This window comes from Rhinoderma darwinii, chromosome 1 (assembly GCF_050947455.1).
Source record: "Rhinoderma darwinii isolate aRhiDar2 chromosome 1, aRhiDar2.hap1, whole genome shotgun sequence".
Taxonomy (NCBI): Eukaryota; Metazoa; Chordata; class Amphibia; order Anura; family Rhinodermatidae; genus Rhinoderma; species Rhinoderma darwinii.
The window spans coordinates 305803878-305824005 of NC_134687.1; positions in this window are offsets into that span (position 1 = coordinate 305803878).

Genomic DNA, 20128 nt, shown 5'->3' on the forward strand with positions numbered 1-20128 from the left:
AGACGTGGCGGATTCCTCCGGCCGTGGCAGATGACAGGATGTGGCGGATTCCTCCGGACGTGGCAGATGACACAGGACGTTGCACGACTTGATACTAAAGGCACAGCACGGGAAACAGGAACAAGGCACGGGAAACAACTGGAACGGGAAACACTAAGGGACTATTTGCAAGACAGACTGGGAAAACTAACAACGCTCAGGCTGGGGCCTTCTTATAGACCAGGAAATTGTGGCAGTTGATGATGATGATCTCCATGGTGCGCGCGCTGGGTCTTTAAGGCCTGGCACAAGCGTGCGCGCGCACCCTACGGGACCCAGCAGAGCGGAGCAGAAGTGAGCGCTGGTGTCTCCTAGCAAGGAGATGGGGACCAGCGCTCACGGATCCATGGCTGCGGGCGTCGGGAGGTGAGTAAACCCGACGACCCGCGGCCATGGACACTACAGATATCTTTTCAGGATGACCTGACCTGAAGCATGATCTGTGGTAACAGCCAATGCAAATACACGGCTAAGAAGCTGCTCAATGAAGTGATATGTAGGTATGGTGTTCCAGAAACCATAGAAAGTGATCCAGCTACACATTACTTAGAGAAGTAATTTCAGCATTAAACATTGAACAGGCGTTCCATACACCCCTTCACCTCCAGGGTAGTGGGACGGTAGAAATAATTAATTGGTACACTGAAGTTAAAAATTCAAAAGGCAATGGCTGAGACAGGAAAACCATAGACAGAATGCCTTCTAATAGCGTTACACTCAGTCAGAGTCACTGCAAACAGAAAGATAGGGTTGAGCCCATATGAGATATTGTTTGGATCTCCACCCAAAACAGGACTATTTTTCCTCCATAGCTTCAACATTTGCACTCAGATCTTACTGCATTTGTGGGAGCACTGATTAAAAATAGAATTTCTTTGTATCATCGTGTTTATGGTTCCCTTCCAGATCCAGATTCCCTTGCAGGGTACATTTGTTCCTAAAGAGGCTCTGTCACCAGATTTTGCAACCCCTATCTGCTATTGCAGCAGATAGGCGCTGCAATGTAGATTACAGTAACGTTTTTATTTAAAAAAAACGAGCATTTTTGGCCAAGTTATGACCATTTTTGTATTTATGTAAATGAGGTTTGCTAAAGTCCAACTGGGCGTGATTAAAGTAAAAGTCCAACTGGGCGTGTATTATGTGTGTTACATCGGGGCGTTTTTACTTCTTTTACTAGCTGGGCGTTCTGACGAGAAGTATCATCCACTTCTCTTCAGAACGCCCAGCTTCTGGCAGTGCAGACACACAGCGTGTTCTCGAGAGATCACGCTGTGTCGTCACTCACTTCCTGCCCCAGGTCCTGCATCGTGTCGGACGAGCGAGGACACATCGGCACCAGAGGCTACAGTTGATTCTGCAGCAGCATCGGCGTTTGCAGGTAAGTCGATGTAGCTACTTACCTGCAAACGCTGATGCTGCTGCAGAATCAACTGTAGCCTCTGGTGCCGATGTGGCCGACACGATGCAGGACCTGGGGCAGGAAGTGAGTGACGTCACAGCGTGATCTCTCGAGAACACGCTGTGTGTCTGCACTGCCAGAAGCTGGGTGTTAACGAACAGAAGTGGATGATGCTGATTCGTCAGCATCATACACTCCCATTCCTAACGCCCAGCTAGTAAAAGAAGTAAAAACGCCCCGATGTACACACATAATACACGCCCAGTTGTACTTTTACTGTAAACACGCCCAGTTGTACTTTTGCAGGCCTCATTTGCATAAATACAAAAATGGTCATAACTTGGCCAAAAATGCTCGTTTTTTAAAAATAAAAACGTTACTGTAATCTACATTGCAGCGCCTATCTGCTGCAATAGCAGATAGGGGTTGCAAAATCTGGTGACAGAGCCTCTTTAAGCCCAGAGACTGGATAATGGTAAGAGGAACATCCGGAGAACTCTTGAGCCCGGATTTAACAAACCGTATCAAGTCCAGCTGACCATATCCACTTCTGTAAAACTCAAAGGGAAAGCTTCCTGGATATTTACCAGTCACTGCAAGAAGGTTCTGAACCCCGAGGCTTCATCATTGTAACCTATCTTTTACTCCAATGTATTATAACCTTAAAGAGGCTCTGTCACCAGATTATCAAATCCCTATCTCCTATTGAATGTGATCGGCTCTGCAATGTAGATAACAGCAACGTTTTTTGTTTTTTTTTAAACGATCATTTTTGCCCAAGTTATGAGCAATTTTATATTTATGCAAATGAGCTTTTCAATGGACAACTGGGCGTGTTTTCTGGTTTTACCAACTGGGCGTGTATTGTGTTTTTACAAACTAGGCGTGTATTGTCTTTTTACCAACTGGGCGTTGTGAATAGAAGTGTATGACGCTGACGAATCAGCATCATACACTTCTCATCGTTCCCACCCAGCTTCTTTCACTGCAGAAACACAGCGTGACGTCACCCACAGGTCCTTCAACCTTGTCGTCGGACAAAGAAGATACATCGGCTCCAGGCGTCCAAAAGGTTAATATGCTCGTCTCTAGGGAGTTTGCTATGCTTACCTGCATATACCCTGCACTGTACCCTCTGACGCCTGGAGCTGATGTGTCTTCTCTCTTCCGACGCCAAGGTTGAAAGACCTGTGGGTGACCTCATCGTTCCCACCCAGCTTCTTTCACTGCAGACACACAGCGTAACGTCACCCACAGGTCCTTCAACCTTGGCGTTGGAAGAGACAAGACACATCAACTCCAGGCGTCAGAGGGTACAATGCAGGGTATGTGCAGGTAAGCATAGCAAACTCCCTAGAGACAAGCATATTAACCTTTTGGACGCCTGGAGCCGATGTATCTTCTTTGTCCAACGACAAGGTTGAAGGACCTGTGGGTGACGTCACGCTGTGTGTCTGCAGTGAAAGAAGCTGGGTGGGAATGATGAGAAGTGTATGACGCTGATTTGTCAGCATCATGCACTTCTATTCACAACGCCCAGTTTGTAAAAACACAATACACGCCCAGTTGGTAAAAACACAATACACGCCCAGTTGTCCATTGAAAAGCTAATTTGCATAAATATAAAATTGCTCATAACTTGGGCAAAAATGATCATTTTTAAAAAAAAACATAACGTTGCTGTTATCTACATTGCAGCGCCGATCACATTCAATAGGAGATAGGGATTTGATAATCTGGTGACAGAGCGTCTTTAAATCCCAAAGGAGAATTGAGACAACAAGTTTATCAAATATCATCAGACTGTCGTAAAAAATGACTAACTTGTGTCCGAATGTTGGAACTTGACATTGTACGATTACCATATGTGGACGAATGTTAGCATCCCTCATACAATAGTGAGGCATGTTTTTGACCCTTGATGGGTGGTCAACATTACTAAAAGAGTGAATAGACAAAGAATCCCAGGAAGATAAAAAGGGTCAATATGGCGGCCCTTAAGTTGGGAGATACTACTAGTAGTAAATTAAAAATTAGCTTTCAGAAGGCCTCAGATTATCTAGGCTGTCACATGCCACAGTCAAATTACTGTTTGGGTCGGTATGTGCATGATTCAGATTGTAGATGGGCATCACATTTTACGAAAGGAGAAAATACCTCCTGTACCCAAAGGGGAGCTATTCCTGATCTTGGGGATAATTATAATCAAAGTGCTCCTTCTATATACAGACAGGAAAGATATCATAGCCCCATGGGTAACAAGACTAGTGAACCCTGGTGCCTTTTCCATAATTCCCTAAGACTTGTGGAATTAGCAGATATGATGGTACATCATATGAGTGGCGCCTTTAAGCTTCCGGATGATATCTATATAGTGTGTGGTATTAATGCATATAAATGGATGCCTATGGGATCAAAAGGAACCTGTACATTAGCTAGACTTCAGTCAGGCACATGGGTATGGGAAGATAATGATTATCCTTACAGTAACATACCAAATCATATGTTGTTCAAGAGAGAAGCTGACCCGAGTAAGGCTAAATCTCTAGTACATGTTCCCTGGCAAGAAAAATTAGGCCTATCACGCACACTAGTAGGGCTATATGTAAGAAATTCACATAATATTGAAAAGCTTGCTGACTTATTTGACAATATTACAGAATATGTTTTTGATGCTTTACATATAACTAGCACACTTACCAGTCAGCTTATCTTAGTAACTAACCAGCATGCCATAGTCCTGGACTATCTCATAACATCCCAAGGTGGTATGTGTCAGATAGTAGGTCCTGCCTGCTGCCATTATATAGAACCCTCTGGCCTGTTGCAAGTCACTTATGATATCGAGCAGGCTAAGAAGGTAAAGGAAGTGTTCAGGAACGTTAATAACTCTCAGGATAACTGGAATTCAGATTTGCTTAGTTGGCTAAACCCAGCTAACTGTTTTAAGGGAATAGGTAGTTCCGTTTTATGGAATATTACATGTAGCTTTGTAGGTATTTATTATAGAAATATTTATTTATTTGATTGTCAAACTAATATTTTTTTTTATGCTGATGACGAAGTGTTGTAATGGTTATAAAAACCCCTACGCAGATTAAAGTTCGATGTGTAGAAAAAGGAGAAACATTGGGACATAAAATAAATTATACATCCTTTCTTCCAGTAACAGTTCACATGCCTCAATTCATCAAGGATGATGGATGGATATGCGCCTACTGTGATGGATGAAACCCCTCTCAAGTCGACATATGTGTCCATCATGGTGGTGTTAGGAAAGAATCAGATAATTAGGGATAGATTTCTGTAGCCAGGAACACCCCACTCTTAGGTAAATGATTTATAGATGATCTGTGGGAAAGGATCTCAAGGCAAGTTTGATGATCCCACTGTTTATGTGGCTACCCATGTAATCCGTGATATACCACAGTTTCAGCTGTAACTCAGGATAGGTAGATTCCCCAATCTGATGGCCACTATACTAGGTTAGGAAGGGATAGGAGGATCCAAGTTTTCACCTTCAGAGGATATCGATTCCCCTAGGGATAGAATAGTTGGATGCAGTATTTTGTCAAAAAGGGGGGACCTGTCAGAGTAATAAATCTAATACCTGTTAGATTTATATTGTATTAATATTATCAAAATGACTGCATTATATTGTTTGAGATATGTATTCAGGGCCGCACTTACCATGAGGCAAGTTGAGCCTCTGGCTTCAGGCGGCACACTGCAGGGTCTTAGAGGGGGCGGCATTACAGAGCTGCTGGCCGACGTTTCCACCACTTATTAGCAGCTGCAAGATGTGCTGCCTCCTTAAGAGCATATCGCTCATGTGCCACCTTAATAACCCCCCCCCCCCCCCTGACTTCCCCCGCTGCTCTCCACTCTCCTGTCCTTGTTGTAATATGATCCTGCTGAGTGTCTGGACGGAGAGAGCAGCGAGCACGTGTCTTCACTGCACTCATCACCGCATGAGGACGCTCAGGTGAAATCCTGCCATGGACTCTCCACCTCTTCCTTATGTTCTCTGAAGTCTACAAAAGGTATGTGTAGTGTGTACTGTATGTATGTAATGTGTTTACTGTGTGTGTACTGTAAGTGTACTGTGTGTGTGTGTGTGTGTGTGTGTGTGTGTGTATATATATATATATATATATATATATATATATATATACATATATATATATACACACACGAGTATGTAATGTACGTACTGTATGTGTATATTTGTGTAGTTTAGTGTGTGTGTGTGTGTGTGTATATATATATATTTGTGTATGTTTCAGAGTGTGTATGTATGTACGGACGTACAGTATGGCCTCATGCACATGACCGGTTTTTCTCAGCTGTAATTTATCCGCATATTTGCGGATAAATTGCGGATCCATTAATTTCTATGGCCCTATGCACACGACCATGGTTTACACTGATCCATATGGGGGCTGCAAATCCGGACCGCAAAAACTCAAGACAAGTAATTTTACGGTCCGGATTTGCCAGTAATGGTGAATTGTTGTGAATCCTAATGATACACCAATGCACAACTAACCAGTGCGGTCGTGTGCATGAGGCCATAGTGTGTGTGTAACGTATGTATGTATGTACGTATATGTGTGTGTGTGCGCAATATGTGTGTGTATATATATATATATATATATATATATATATATATACACACACACACACACGCCAATAAGAAACGAAGCGGCACAACGCTCACCTGAGCACTTTTGCTGTTTCGTTTTAGCGATCGGGAGTGCTAAGTGCTCAGACCCCCAATGATCAAAACTTCTGAAATTTTACTATGACATGTCAAATGTTTTTTTAAAGTTTAATTACACTTTAAGGGTCAGTTCACAAAGAGTTTTTTGATGTGGAAACCGTGTCGGAAAACGTGCCAAAAAATGGTCGAAAATGCCTCCCATTGATTTCAATGGGAGGCAGAGGCGTTTTTTTACCTGCGAGCGGAAAAACTATCCCGCGGAGAAACCATCTCGCGGGAAAAAGCAGCGGCATGTCCTATCTTTGGGCGTTTACGTCTCTTTCCTCCCATTGACAATGGGGACAGAGAAAGTGTATTTCGCAGCGTTTTTGCCAGTTGCGTTCAATGGGCACGAGCGAAAAGCGTGGCAAACAGCATGCAGGCAGATCAAATCTGCCTCAAAATTCCAAACTGAATTTTGAGGCAGAATTTTCTGCCTGCAAAAAACTCTGTGTGAACATACACAAGTAATGAGCCTATTTTTTCTAACTATTTTAAAGAGGCTCTGTCACCAGATTCTCACACCCCTATTTCCTATTGCATTTGATCGGCGCTGCAATGTAAATAACAGTAACGTTTTTGTTTTGTTTTTAAACGTTCATTTTTGTCCAAGTTATGAGCTATTTTATATATATATATATATATATATATGCAAATGAGCTTTGAAATGGACGACTGGGCGTTTTTTTTCGTTATGTCCAACTGGGTGTGTATTGTGTTTTTAACTGGGCGTGTTTATGTGTATGATGCTGACCAATCAGTGACCAGTCAGCGTCATACACTCCTCAACATCTGCACGCTCCTCTCCTGAAATATTCTGTGCTGCTGTGAACTCTGCTCTTACCATTACGTAGCTCTCAGTCTGTTACCTCTCCTCCACTCCTGTCCTCAATAACACCTTCACATGATTGGCAAGTCACCACCCCGCACAAGATCCGCACGCTCATCTCCTGAAATACTCTGTGCTGCCTTAAACTCTGTGGACAGGTCAGGATCCTGTTTTTTTTAAATGCTGCTGGGGAACCCGCTCGATCCACTATATAAGGCTGCGCCTCCTTCCTCTTCTGCCCCAGTCACTTATTCCCAAGCACTGTAAACTTTCAGATTGGTTGCGCTGTGAATATTCGGAGAACGTGATTGGTTTATGCGCAGGGTAATGAACATACAGACAAGCAGTAGAAGACTGAATTCAATGAAATGCTCAGCCCTTAGTCAGTCTTCTACTGCTTGTCTGTATGTTCATTACCCTGCACATAAACCAATCACGTTCTCCGAATATTCACAGCGCAACCAATCTGAAAGTTTACAGTACTTGGGAATAAGTGACTGGGGCAGAAGAGGATGGAGGCGCAGCCTTATATAATGGATCGAGCGGGTTCGCCAGCAGCATTTTAAAAAAAAACAGGATCCTGACCTGTCCACAGAGTTTAAGGCAGCACAGAGTATTTCAGGAGATGAGCGTGTGGATCTTGTGCGGGGTGGTGACTTGCCAATCATGTGAAGGTGTTATTGAGGACAGGAGTGGAGGAGAGGTAACAGACTGAGAGCTACGTAATGGTAAGAGTAGAGTTCACAGCAGCACAGAATATTTCAGGAGAGGAGCGTGCAGATGTTGAGGAGTGTATGACGCTGACTGGTCACTGATTGGTCAGCGTCATACACATAAACACGCCCAGTTAAAAACAGAATACACGCCCAGTTGGACATAACGAAAAAAAAACGCCCAATTGTCCATTTCAAAGCTCATTTGCATATATATAAAATAGCTCATAACTTGGCCAAAAATGAACGTTTTTAAAAAAAAAAAAAAAAAGTTACTGTTCTCTACATTGCAGCGCCGATCACATGCAATAGGAGATAGGGGTTTGAGAATCTGGTGACAGAGCCATGTTCCCTAATATAACTGTATTTATTCATATATTTGTACTAATAAAGATGGGGGCAGCCATCTTTATTAGCATCTGTATATGTGTTTCTGCATGACACATACACAGGTGATATATGGTGCACTCAGGACTAGGGATGCACGATGCATCGAAACTTCGTTACTGTTTCGATACTCTGCATCCCCAAACGGTTCGATACTGTTATTTCATGTATTTCAACACTGAGCTGTGCGGCTGCACAGCTCTGTATAGTAACACATGAATGTATGATAGCGGAGCTGCGGCCATGTGATAGTAATTGCCGCGCTCCTGAGTCCTGACAACAAGTGCGCGGGGTCAGGATGATGTGATGCGGCCGGCACTGCACTAATGAGCAGCGGCACGGAAGACAGAACTTGGCGGGCGCACTGCAAAACACACCCATGTTCTGTGTTCAGTGCCTGCGCCGCCGCTCATTAGTGCAGCGCCGGCCGCATCACCTCATGCTGACCGCGTGCACACTTCCTGTCAGGAGCGGGGCAATGGCTGTATTACACAGCCGCAGCCCCGCTGGCGGAGATCAGTGAAGCCTCTCATCTCCGCTGTTATTCCCCTGAATGCTGCGATCACAGCGGACTGCAGCATTCAGGGAAAAATGAGAAGGGGGGATGTCCCTTGGATGCGTTACAGGGAATTCCTGTGACGCGATTGAGGGACATACCATATATGGGCAGACAGCCCAGGGTCCATTGAAGGACCCCAGGGCTGTCCTACCATATTTCCTGTTGTTAGGGCATACTTAGGTATGTCCTAACAACTGCCTGTGTACTATCCGTACATTAAAGTTTAAAAAATGTGTCAGATGTGTCAAATGTGTCAGAATAATTAATAACGATTAATATTTCTGCCGGATCTCTAGGTCCCGGGCGCCACAATAGGAACTACAGTTCATTGACCTCTAGTTTCTATTGCAGCGCAGGGGACAGAAGACTGCAGTAGGTGAGTATAAGTATTTTTATTTTTCATACTGGTTGTTTTGTTTTGCAGGTTTCGCTGGACCATTTGGACAACGTCGTGGATTCGTTGGATTACTTTGATGATCTACATTTTTTTAAATAAAATGGTCAGAGGATTATGTGAGGGAGTTTATATTTCAATTAAAAAAATATGTATTTTTTTTATACTTTATTACCGTCTTCGTAATGGCCGCTATCTGATTGACAGCATCCATTACTAAGGCTGGGGCTTAGTGTTAACCAGTAAAAAGGCTAGCACCAACCTCCCATTATGACCCCAGTACCCAACGCTGCCAGGGGTAACAGGAGGAGCCAGGTACGATCCAAGACCCGACCATCTGAAGGGATGACGGTGCCCGGCCGTCGCTTCATATGTTCAGGTATTGGATTGTACCCGGCTCTTCCCAGTACCCCTGGCGGCGTTGGGTACCGGGGTAATAATGGGAGGTTGGTGTTAGCCTTTTTACTGGTTAACAGTAAGCCCCAGCCTTAGTAATGGATGCTGTCAATCAGATAGCGGCCATTACACTGGCGGTAATAATGTATTAAAAAAAACACATGGACATAAGAAAAATTTTTTAATTTAAATAAAAACTCCCTCACACAACCCGCTTTCACCATTTTATTTAAAAAAAACATAGATTATCAAAGTAGTCAAATAAATCTACGGCGTAGTCCAAACGGTCCATTGGAACCAACCGGGAAAAAAAAGTATGAAAAATAAAAAAATATACACTTTCATTCTCCCCTGCAATGCACTAGAATCTAGAGGTAAAAAAAATAATAATTCCCCTTCAGACTCTGCTACCTGTCAACTGAAAAGTCTTTTGCCAGAGGGAACATTTTTTCCACATGGCAGAGTACCAGGTCCCAGGCTCAGGTGAAGCTTTCTTTTACTCCACCATTGGGAAACATTTTTTCCTCCGGTGTAAGATTTTTCCATTGACATGTAGCAGTTCTATAGTGGTGGTGTTAGGGAGGACAAACTCAGCAATTGCACATTGCCCCCAAAATGAGCCGCTACTCTTGGGAAAGTGCTGTGTGCTTGCCTCCAGGCTAAAATGTGCCAGCCAGCCCTGAGCCGTTGACTCCCTGCCCCACTGTTTTCTCTCGTAGACCACAGCCTGGTTTAGGCCTGCGGTCTACAACAGTCCAAGAGCACGCTATTGACGTCAGCGGCCTAGCGCGATTACGTCACTGCATCATGCCATCCGCGCTGGGCCGCTGAACTCAGCAGAAAGTCAGAGCGTCTAGCTGTGGTTACTTGAATAGATTTGGGGGGGGGGGGCGCCTTTCTATAGTTCGCCTCAGGCAGCAAAGGGGCTAGGTTCACCCCTGTATGTATTAGATATGTTTTTAACCTTCTCTTAAATGAATGAATTGCCTATCATCTAAGATAGGGTAAAGATGACATCATCTGGCATTCCAAACTGATGAGTACCAGGATTCATATATATTAGGAAGAAAGTCATTACCTTATATGGAAGTATTTTTGGGTGTATGCCTATATGTACTTGGCATCATCTGATTGGTTAATGTGTGTTAAGTGAATACATGAACCTATAAATAAAGGCTCTGTCCACAGCCATTTTAGATTTCTGTACATCAAACCATTGTATGTGCAATCTCTCCCGATCGGTCATTTTTGTAAATATGAATGAATTCTGGACAAATTCTGTTATGGAGAAAAGGAACTCAAGAGTGATTGGGATTAATCTCACAATGCCCTCGCATAACTGCCATAGATGTTGACCAAAACAAGGCCACATCATCCAGATGGGCTATGTTGTCATCTACATAATTTGACTAGTAGGTAGGGATAGTTGCGGAAGTCCTCAGAGGCAAATAAGGGGGAAATTGCCAATTTTAGCTGCGAGGTACCGGAGTGCCTCTGGTAAATTCTATATAAAATTGGAGCATAATCAAATAAGTATATTCGTTATGTCAGCTAAAGTAAGTGATGGGAAAAGGGAGGCAGGTGTAATCACTGGAATTCTGGTGTATAATGCTCCTGGGGTGACAAAGTGAAAAGTGTTCCATCAGCAGGAGGAGGTTAGATCTATCTAGTTCTGAGTTTAAGGTCAGGTTAAAGCCGCCACCCACAATCCAGGTGTAAAGCTGTCATTGAAGGAGAAATTTACAAAGAGAAGAGAAAAATTCTACATTAGGATGGGAGGGAGCGTATATGTTAAGAAGACTATAACGATGGGCACAAATTGTGACATCGATGTAGAGGAATCGTCCATCAAGGTCTGAGTATGTGTCATGAAAATTTAATTATATAGAGTTATGCCATCCCTCTGGATCTAGATGTATAGGATGCAGTATAACATTCAACTAGCCATGGAGACTCCAAAGAGCCACCGTCTTTCTCCTGCCAGTGTGTCTATTGTAAGAATACAACATGAGGGTGCAATTGCTTCAAATGTGAGACAACCTTTTTGTGTTTATTTACAGTATTGAGACCAGCTACAGTCCATCTGATCAGCTTTAGTGTAGGTTGTGTGCTGATAGGTGTATCTAAAGTGCTAGAAGAGGTACTCATCGTATTCCCGATGGATCGATCTGGGTATGCAGAAGTAAGAAATAGTAGGTTTGGGATTCACTGTCCGAGCGAGCACGAAGTCCTGTGACTAAACAATCGAATGGAGAAACACACATGCCAAGGAGAGGGGGGTAAGGAAAGGCCTGGGTCAAAAGGGAAAGAAAAACAATGAGAAAAGTCAAGAACAACATTATATGACAATAGAAGTCTGCATCAAACAATGTAGTAGGCACTGTCGGTGCCGTAAGGAAGCACATGTTAAGAAAACATTAACAAAAAAAATAGAAATAAAATGTTCCCAGTAGGTCACAAAGCAAGTCAGTCGGGGTTGTCTCTTAGAAGCTGTCTACAGGCCTCTCCTGGATCTTCATAAACGGCAGCCCTTCCATTCTCGATCACTTTAAGTCGTGCTGGATAAAGGAGTTGGAATCTGATGTTGTGATGATGAACATGGTGGCAGATCGGCACAAATGCCTTTAGTTTCAGTCCTGGAAAATAAGGATCTTATGTCCTCTGACTTGCAAAGTATTTGTTTTCCTGTATGCCCGTAAGACGTGTTCTTTAATCGCCCAGTTGAGGTACTTTGCTACTACAGGACGAGGTTTCAGGTCTCTCTCCCCCACAGATGTCTGATTCTGAGCGCCCTTTCAATGGTGAGTGGATCTGGAGAAAGGTTCAATTGAAAAGGAGATGGAAGATCTTTCACCAGGAACAGTAAGAGGTCATCACCCACAACATTCTCAGGAACTCCCACGAAATGGAGATTGTTGCGCCTATCTCTATTTTCAAGATCTTCCAATTTATCCAAGATAATTTTGGCGCTGGGCTACTGAGTTGTCCAGGTCAGATAGGGAACCCTATTATCCAAATGTTAGGAAACGTCTGTTCCCTTAAGATCGTCTTGACTACTGGTCTAGCTTATGGGCGGTTCTGGTTTTACTTTGAGCCTATCTCTCTTCACTGTCTTTCTCCCTATTAGGGTATGTTCACACAGCTTATTTTCCGTAAACGGCCGAAAAATCGGAAGCCGAACGCCTCCAAACATCTGCCCATTGATTTCAATGGGAAAAACAGCCTTCAATTCCGACGGCCAGTTTTTTTTACGTGGCGCTTTGAAAAACGGCCGCGTAAAAAACGGCCACGAAAAAGAAGTGCAGGTCACTTCTTGGGCCGTTTTTGGAGCCGTTTTTCATAGACTCTATTGAAAACAGCTCCAAAAACGGCCATAAAAAACGCTAGTGGCTTAAAAAACATCTGAAAATCAGGAGCTGTTTTCCCTTGAAAACAGCTCCGTATTTTCAGACGTTTTTGAGTTTGTGTGTGAACATATCCTTAGAAGTAAGGGTGGAGTATTTATACCTGGCTTCCTCCACTTGTTCTTGATTTTTACTTGTCTTCAGGTGTTTTGATCAAGCTTCTGACAATGCCCTATACGTCTGACTTCTGGACGTCTTGGAAACTGACCTCGGCTTGTCTCTGGATAACCCCTTGTTTACTGATTTGGAATATCTGCTGGTTGGTTTTGACCTCTGCTATACCTGATTACATACAGTATCAAATAGGTAGCATAGCGGCCACAATAATGGTCAGCTATGTCCAGTATGTCCAGTATATAGAGACAGCAACAGAGTCCAAGAGCCGCAGTACGGAGGAAGAAGTTGCAGAGAGAGTTGTAATCTCAAGTATGGTGTTTGTAATACAACATATAGAACCAGAAGCATCCATTAGGTGGCAGCAATGTATAAGTATTCAGCAAGGATCCAATAAGAATATATAGAAGGTCAGAAAAATATGGCATCATGTGTAACAAGAACTTCTACTAATGTAATGAGTCTAGATGCTAGAAAAGGCCAGATAGGGATATCCAAGGTAAAAAATATCAGATGTAAGATGAAACCCACTATAGTGTGCCCAGTGGCGGATCATCATGCCCGGTGGTGTCGCTAGGAGCGGACGGGGCCCTGGTGCTAGCGACAGCCAGATTTACTTGTATTTGCGTCGGCAGGACCCAAATACAAATTAATACTATAGGCTGCAGGCCACATTTTGGGAAGACTCCCTACGCAGGCCGGCGTGATGACGCCACTGCATCATGCTGGCCTGCGCATGCGTTCCGCCTGGAGGATGTGTAGTGCTCCGTCCGTCGCGGGAACGGGGCAAGGAGATTCAAATATTGTTTTTATTTTTTTTTGGGGGGGGAGCGCTGTGTAGCACTATATACAAGAAGGGGGGAAGCGCTGTTTGGACTATATACAAGAAGGGGGGAAGCGCTGTGTGGACTATATACAAGAAGGAGGGGAAGTTCTGTGTAGCACTATATACAAGAAGGGGGGGAAGCGCTGTGCAGCACTATATACAAGAAGGGGGTAGCGCTGTGCAGCACTATACAAGAGGGGGGAGAGCTGTGTAGCACTATATACAAGGGGGGAAAGCGTTGTTTAGTACTATATACACCGCATTCCAAATTATTATGCAAATGTTATTTTTCGCTGATTTTCCTAAATAGTCGATGCAAATGACAGTCAGTATAATCTTCAAGCCATCAACCGTTGGAGTATAATGCAAACTTTATTGAACAAATCTCCTAATGATAACAGATTTTTTTTTAGAAGTAAAAAACTCAAAATGCACTGTTTACAAATTATTATGCACAACAGAGATCAAAACATTTTAAAGGTTGTAAAGAGAACTAAAATGGTAATTTGTTGAATTTGCAGCATCAGGAGGTCATATTTAGGCTGGGTTCACACAAGCACAATAACGTCCGTAATGGACGGACGTATTTCGGCCGGAAGTCCCGGACCGAACTCAGTGCAGGGAGCCAGGCTCCTAGCATCATAGTTATGTACGATGCTAGGAGTCCCTGCCTCTCTGCAGGACAACTGTCCCGTACTGTAATCATGTTTTCAGTACGGGACAGTAGTTCCACGGAGAGGCAGGGACTCCTAGCGTCGTACATAACTATGATGCTAGGAGCCCGGCTCCCTGCACTGAGTTCGGTCCGGGACTTCCGGCCGACATATGTCCGTCCATTACGGACGTTAATGTGCTCGTGTGAACCCAGCCTTACAGAAATCAAAAGCTCTTTCAATCATAAAAAACTTAGCAGGCCAAGTTACATGTTAACATAGGACCCCTTCTTTTATATCACCTTCACAATTCTTGCATACATTGAATTTGTGAGTATTTGGACAGTTTCTGCTTGAATATCTTTGCAGGATGTCAGAATAGCCTCCCAGAGCTTCTGTTTTGATGTGAACTGCCTCCCACTCTCATAGATATTTTGCTTGAGGATGCTCCAAAGGTTCTGTCGTGGAAATCCATCGCTCAAAATATATTAGACTGAAATTTATACGAGTCCAAACAGACTCTCAAGGCCACACCCCATTAGTCAGTATCCTAATTAGGATATTTCACCGATATATATCGAGAGAGGAGAAGAAAACACAGAGACACAGCTGTTATGCTCAAAATGCTCCTCTGAAGGATTTATTACCAAACTCAAACTGTTAAACTGAAATTCAGAAGGGGTGTAGGCTTGAGGTTAACCAATCAGAGACAATATAACAATATTTGTTATTCAGTAAAAAGCATACAATAAAATACATCCCAGATACATCATTATAATTCTTCACACATTAGGTTTTGCAGGTGTTTATCTCTTTTGGACAGAATATTCTCGTGGAGATGGGGGAGACCTTCCTTCACACATACTTGCCACCCTCCCATCTCCCTCCCTGTCCATTCTCTACCAACTTTGAATGGGAACCAAGGTCAAAGATAAAACATACAAAATCAACATTACTTGTATTAAAGGAACAATGACTTTTCTATTCACTGCAATAAAACCAAGATGGGAACTCCAGACAAGATGGCTGCTGCACGAAACTAAATCATTTAAACATTATCATCACTTTCACATAATACATATCTTAGTAATTTGGCATCCTGCTTGATAATTCACAATGTAATTTCATACAGAGAATATAAGCAAATAAATCATCCTTCACAAACCCCCCTTTTTCTCATATTAAATTACAGAAATTATATATTATGATTATGAAACTCAAGCAATATATCAATAGGGCCACAACTAATATCATGCCATCACCAATGTCCGGTTTGGGTATGGGGTCCCACCAGTGTATTGACAAGTCCTGTACATCATCGTCCTCTTCTTCTCCTGTCTTCTGATTAAAACACTTGATACTGCTGATGGATTCACTCAGGTCTTTGGTCCTTACTTTGAACTTTGCTGATGTCATCAGGACTTGGTTTGGTCCTTCTCATCTGTCAGACCCCGTCTCTTTTAGTATACGTCACCGGGCTGTATATAGCACCTCATGCTGTGAGCCTGGGGTGAGATCCCACGTAGGTGGATTAGTGGAGTGTTATTGTGACCACCACAAACCCTCCGCTCATCTGTCTTCTTCCTCCGGTAAGTTACTTGTCTGGGCGGCTGCTTGGAATTGTGACACTGCCGTCAGTTCATGACAAACGCGTTGTACTGGCTCTGGCTGCGCCTGCCGCACCTCAGTGATGGAGTTCATCGTATTAAAAATCTTTTAGTTCATATTTACTGGCACTTGCTGGGGACCCCCAACCCATGTCAATTTGTTAAAATAAATACTAATCTGGTGATAACATCTACATACTATAAAAGTTGTTCTAAGTACATACAATAACAATGTCAGGCCCTTAAACTAAATCAAACAAGCACCTTTTATATAAGGAAAACTTCTCTGTTCCAATGGACAGGGCACCTAGAAGATGTGTAATTATTGGGCACATTTCATTTGCACTTGGTGTCAAGCTTTCCAGCAGGATTTGTACCTTGATCTGAGCTGATTGCCTGGAACATCTCAAGCTCACCAAAATATACACAGATTCCACATGTTTATCTGACAAATGTCGCAAAACAATTTTTCTTACTCTAATTTGTATTGCATGGGAAGGCCTCTCAAGGTCTGTTCTCTTTGTGGGAGGTGGGTATGATAAGGTTGGCAGCGGTCTGCCAGGACTGTTCTGTAGGCAAATCAAACAGCTCTAACAGAATTTAGCAGCAACAGCTGTAAAGCCTGGGACATACCAATTAGATCTTACCAAATCGATCCTTGCAGTCTTGGGGCATATGTGAGGTCATACACCATCAATGCAAGTGCCATCAAGAGTGCCTTGGGTGTTACCGGTTTACCTTCCCTTATCCGTCCACATTCTGTCAGAATCTGGTTCTCACGCCTCCATTCAGAGTTGGACTCTTCCTGTGGAGAACAAGCTTTTTCATTGTATAAACATTAATTGATCTTAATCAAATAATTAATTTGAAGAAAAACATTAACAAATAACATCTTTACATCAAACGTTCACATTGAGCAATAACTAGAAGTGACACATGCAAACTCATTTTTCTTCTTTATATATATTCCACTTCTGTAAATTTTATCTGACGCATGACTTTAATGGTCCAATGCTAAGGCTGGTCCAGAACTTTACATAAAACTTAACTTCAGTATTTAATATTCCCACAACACTTCTCAAATACAATTATTAAACAAACTAACTTTGGAATAACATCTGGAGAACTGCTGATATCTTATTGTACAAACATCAGGTCAATACTTGGGATAACACTGTACCCCTCTCACTTACACACAACGTCTGCAGTGGGGAAAATACAGGCCCCCCTGAGAACAGATCTACACACACGAGCACATTGTCATACACTTCTACCTCGGGTAGTTGTATGTTCTGCAGTCGCTGGGACTGGTAATCTGGCCGGGCTGCACTTTTCACAGGTACCTTTGCTGTTTTACCTATGTCATGCCGTGCGCACATCATGCAGACTGCTACAAACCTAGTGGTGGCATTATTGTATCCAGGGACAAGCCAATTTACTGATACCTGGCTGCACATACCCTTATTGTCAGGTCTGTCTTCTCTTGCTCTCTCAATTGGCTTACCCGATGATCCAATAAAGTTCCTACTACCAATGGGCCCATAATTGTGGGCGATGCCAAAAGCGTACCTAGAGTCAGTGTAAATGTCGGCCGTCTTACCTTCTGCCAGGTTACAGCCTCAGCGAGCACCTCCAGCTCCACTCCTTGAGATGAACAAGAAGGTGAGAGTGGTTTTTGGGTAATTTAGATTGTGCCTCGTATCCTGTTCTACACATACTATATATGATGAAGTATGTCTACATTACAAATTTACATTGGAAACCCATGTCACATATAGATAGAACATTTCAAAAGGGTGGAGTTTTATTGTTCCACATTCATCTGATGATCCAGAACACTTGTAAATCCCACCCACCAGGTCCTGTAAATACCTGATTAATACAAAAACAAACAAAATATGTTACTGAAATCTGGCATAAAATAAACAATATTCAAACAATTTTTTTTGTTTTGCCTTCTCCCCATCTAAATCTGTAAAGACTCATCTGTGAGTGACGTCACCTCGCCTCCTGTGTAAATTTGCTGGAGGGGGATGGTCTTTTACATAATACCTCATATTGGGTGGAGACTACAGCACAGCTTACCCAGTGCCATATTCACTGTTCTGGAAGGATCTGGAACCATCTACACAGAAAAACCTCAAAATGTTGGTAACTGTCATACACATTTAATCTGGATTACTCATTGAAGCTCATACACATTTTGTAGACCTCCTAGAACCAAATTCATTAATTCAAAACAAAATAAAACACAAAACAAAACTACCTGATCAGTCCCTTCACCATTCCCTCCTATTTAGACTCTGCGAAAGTAATGTAGCAGGGTTCAAAACTACAGGATCAACATAATGAGATTGGGCACTCTATCGGGGGGGGGGGGCACTAATTGACCCCTAGAAGAAGCCAGAATTCTGGCGAAACGCGCGTCGGGTGCTTAGCAACAATTTTAAACAATCCTCTGGTGCACTACTTGGCCCTAGCTGTCTAGGCTCCACTACTCGTTCTACGATCCTCTCATTGCAATCACGGCTGCCAGCTACCTGCTGGTTATCCGTGCTCGTGGCTTCAGTGCGCCCTGCTGATTCAGCTGGGTGTTTGCATTCTGCCTGGCTCCTTGCCGGCTCCCGTACTGACAGCAGCCCCGCCGCAAACAATCAGTCGCTCTTGGGGTGAGGTTCGGCACCGGACCTTAGCCCTCGCCGCTCTGCTTTTGCCCAGGTATCACTGAGGCATACCTTGCTATCAGGCAAGCTGCAGGCGGTTAATGTGACATTGCCTCTAGGCTTACAGCTGAGCATGGCCACTATTGCTCACGGCTGTCATAATAGCAGAGTCACTCCTGTGAATGACTCTTTCACATTGCCTCTTAGCTGACAGCTGAGTGCTCCTATTATTACACACGGCCGTTCCCCACGCTGCTGCTCTGATCACAGGAGCACCAGCGTGAGGGTGCGGTTAAGTGACTGTTCACACCGTTACTCTCAATACGCAGCAGGGCATACCAATACTGGCCCAGCTGCGCTCATTGCTGCATAGTATAACAGGCATAACCTCAATCAAAATTACACAGCCAGTCTCAATTCAAGACAGTTCGGCATAATTTATAGCTCAACAGCTTCATCCATTCGCAATGCAATCTGGGTTAGTTACAGTCTAATCACTAAGTACTGTTAACGGAGCATACTGACAGCAATATTATATATTACCTCATCATATAATTCATGGCCAAGGGTATGTGAACTGAGGGGTCACTCACACATACCAAATTGCACCACTGGACCTTTTAATCAATTGTTCCTTTTAATGTAAAAACAATAAAAGTTATTTATTAATTTTCTCACAGACCACATACTTTTCCCCTTTTCCTTTTCCTGATCTAACGGGGCACTAATTGAAACCCCTGTAATACACAACAGCCTGGAACAAAAAAGATTACTTTCTCCTGACAAAAATACATTTTATCTTTAAAATGACCTGCAACCATTTACCTGTAAAACATCTCACATTTTCAAAAATAACATTTAGGCAGCACCATAGCACGTGCCTCATGTGTGAAAACAAAAAAAAACAAAACAGATGTAATTAGTTATTCAATAACACAGAAAATAATATATCTGGTAATATTAATTACTGCAAACCAATAAGCTATACATAAAAATAGGGAACAGTGGGGGCACATACATTTTCAAGACCCCGTGTCTCACAATATCTGTATTTTAATTCATTTGAATCAACATCAAAACATTCCAACATTAAATCTTATTACATTATAACACATTAATATGCAGTATAGCTTTTATCCTTTTACAGACAGATCCAGCTGGCTGTAATATTTTTCTCGCTTGGTGTAGTTACAGACGACTGCGCGTGTGCGAAAATAAGACACATTCCGAAAAAAAAGTGGAACTGATTTTAACCCCATACACAAAACACTAACATTTTTAGACATTACTGCTGTTAAAAATAGGAAACATACAATATAGTTCTGCTTTTATTGTGGCCATTAGTTTCAAACTTCAGACATGTTACATTACACACATCAC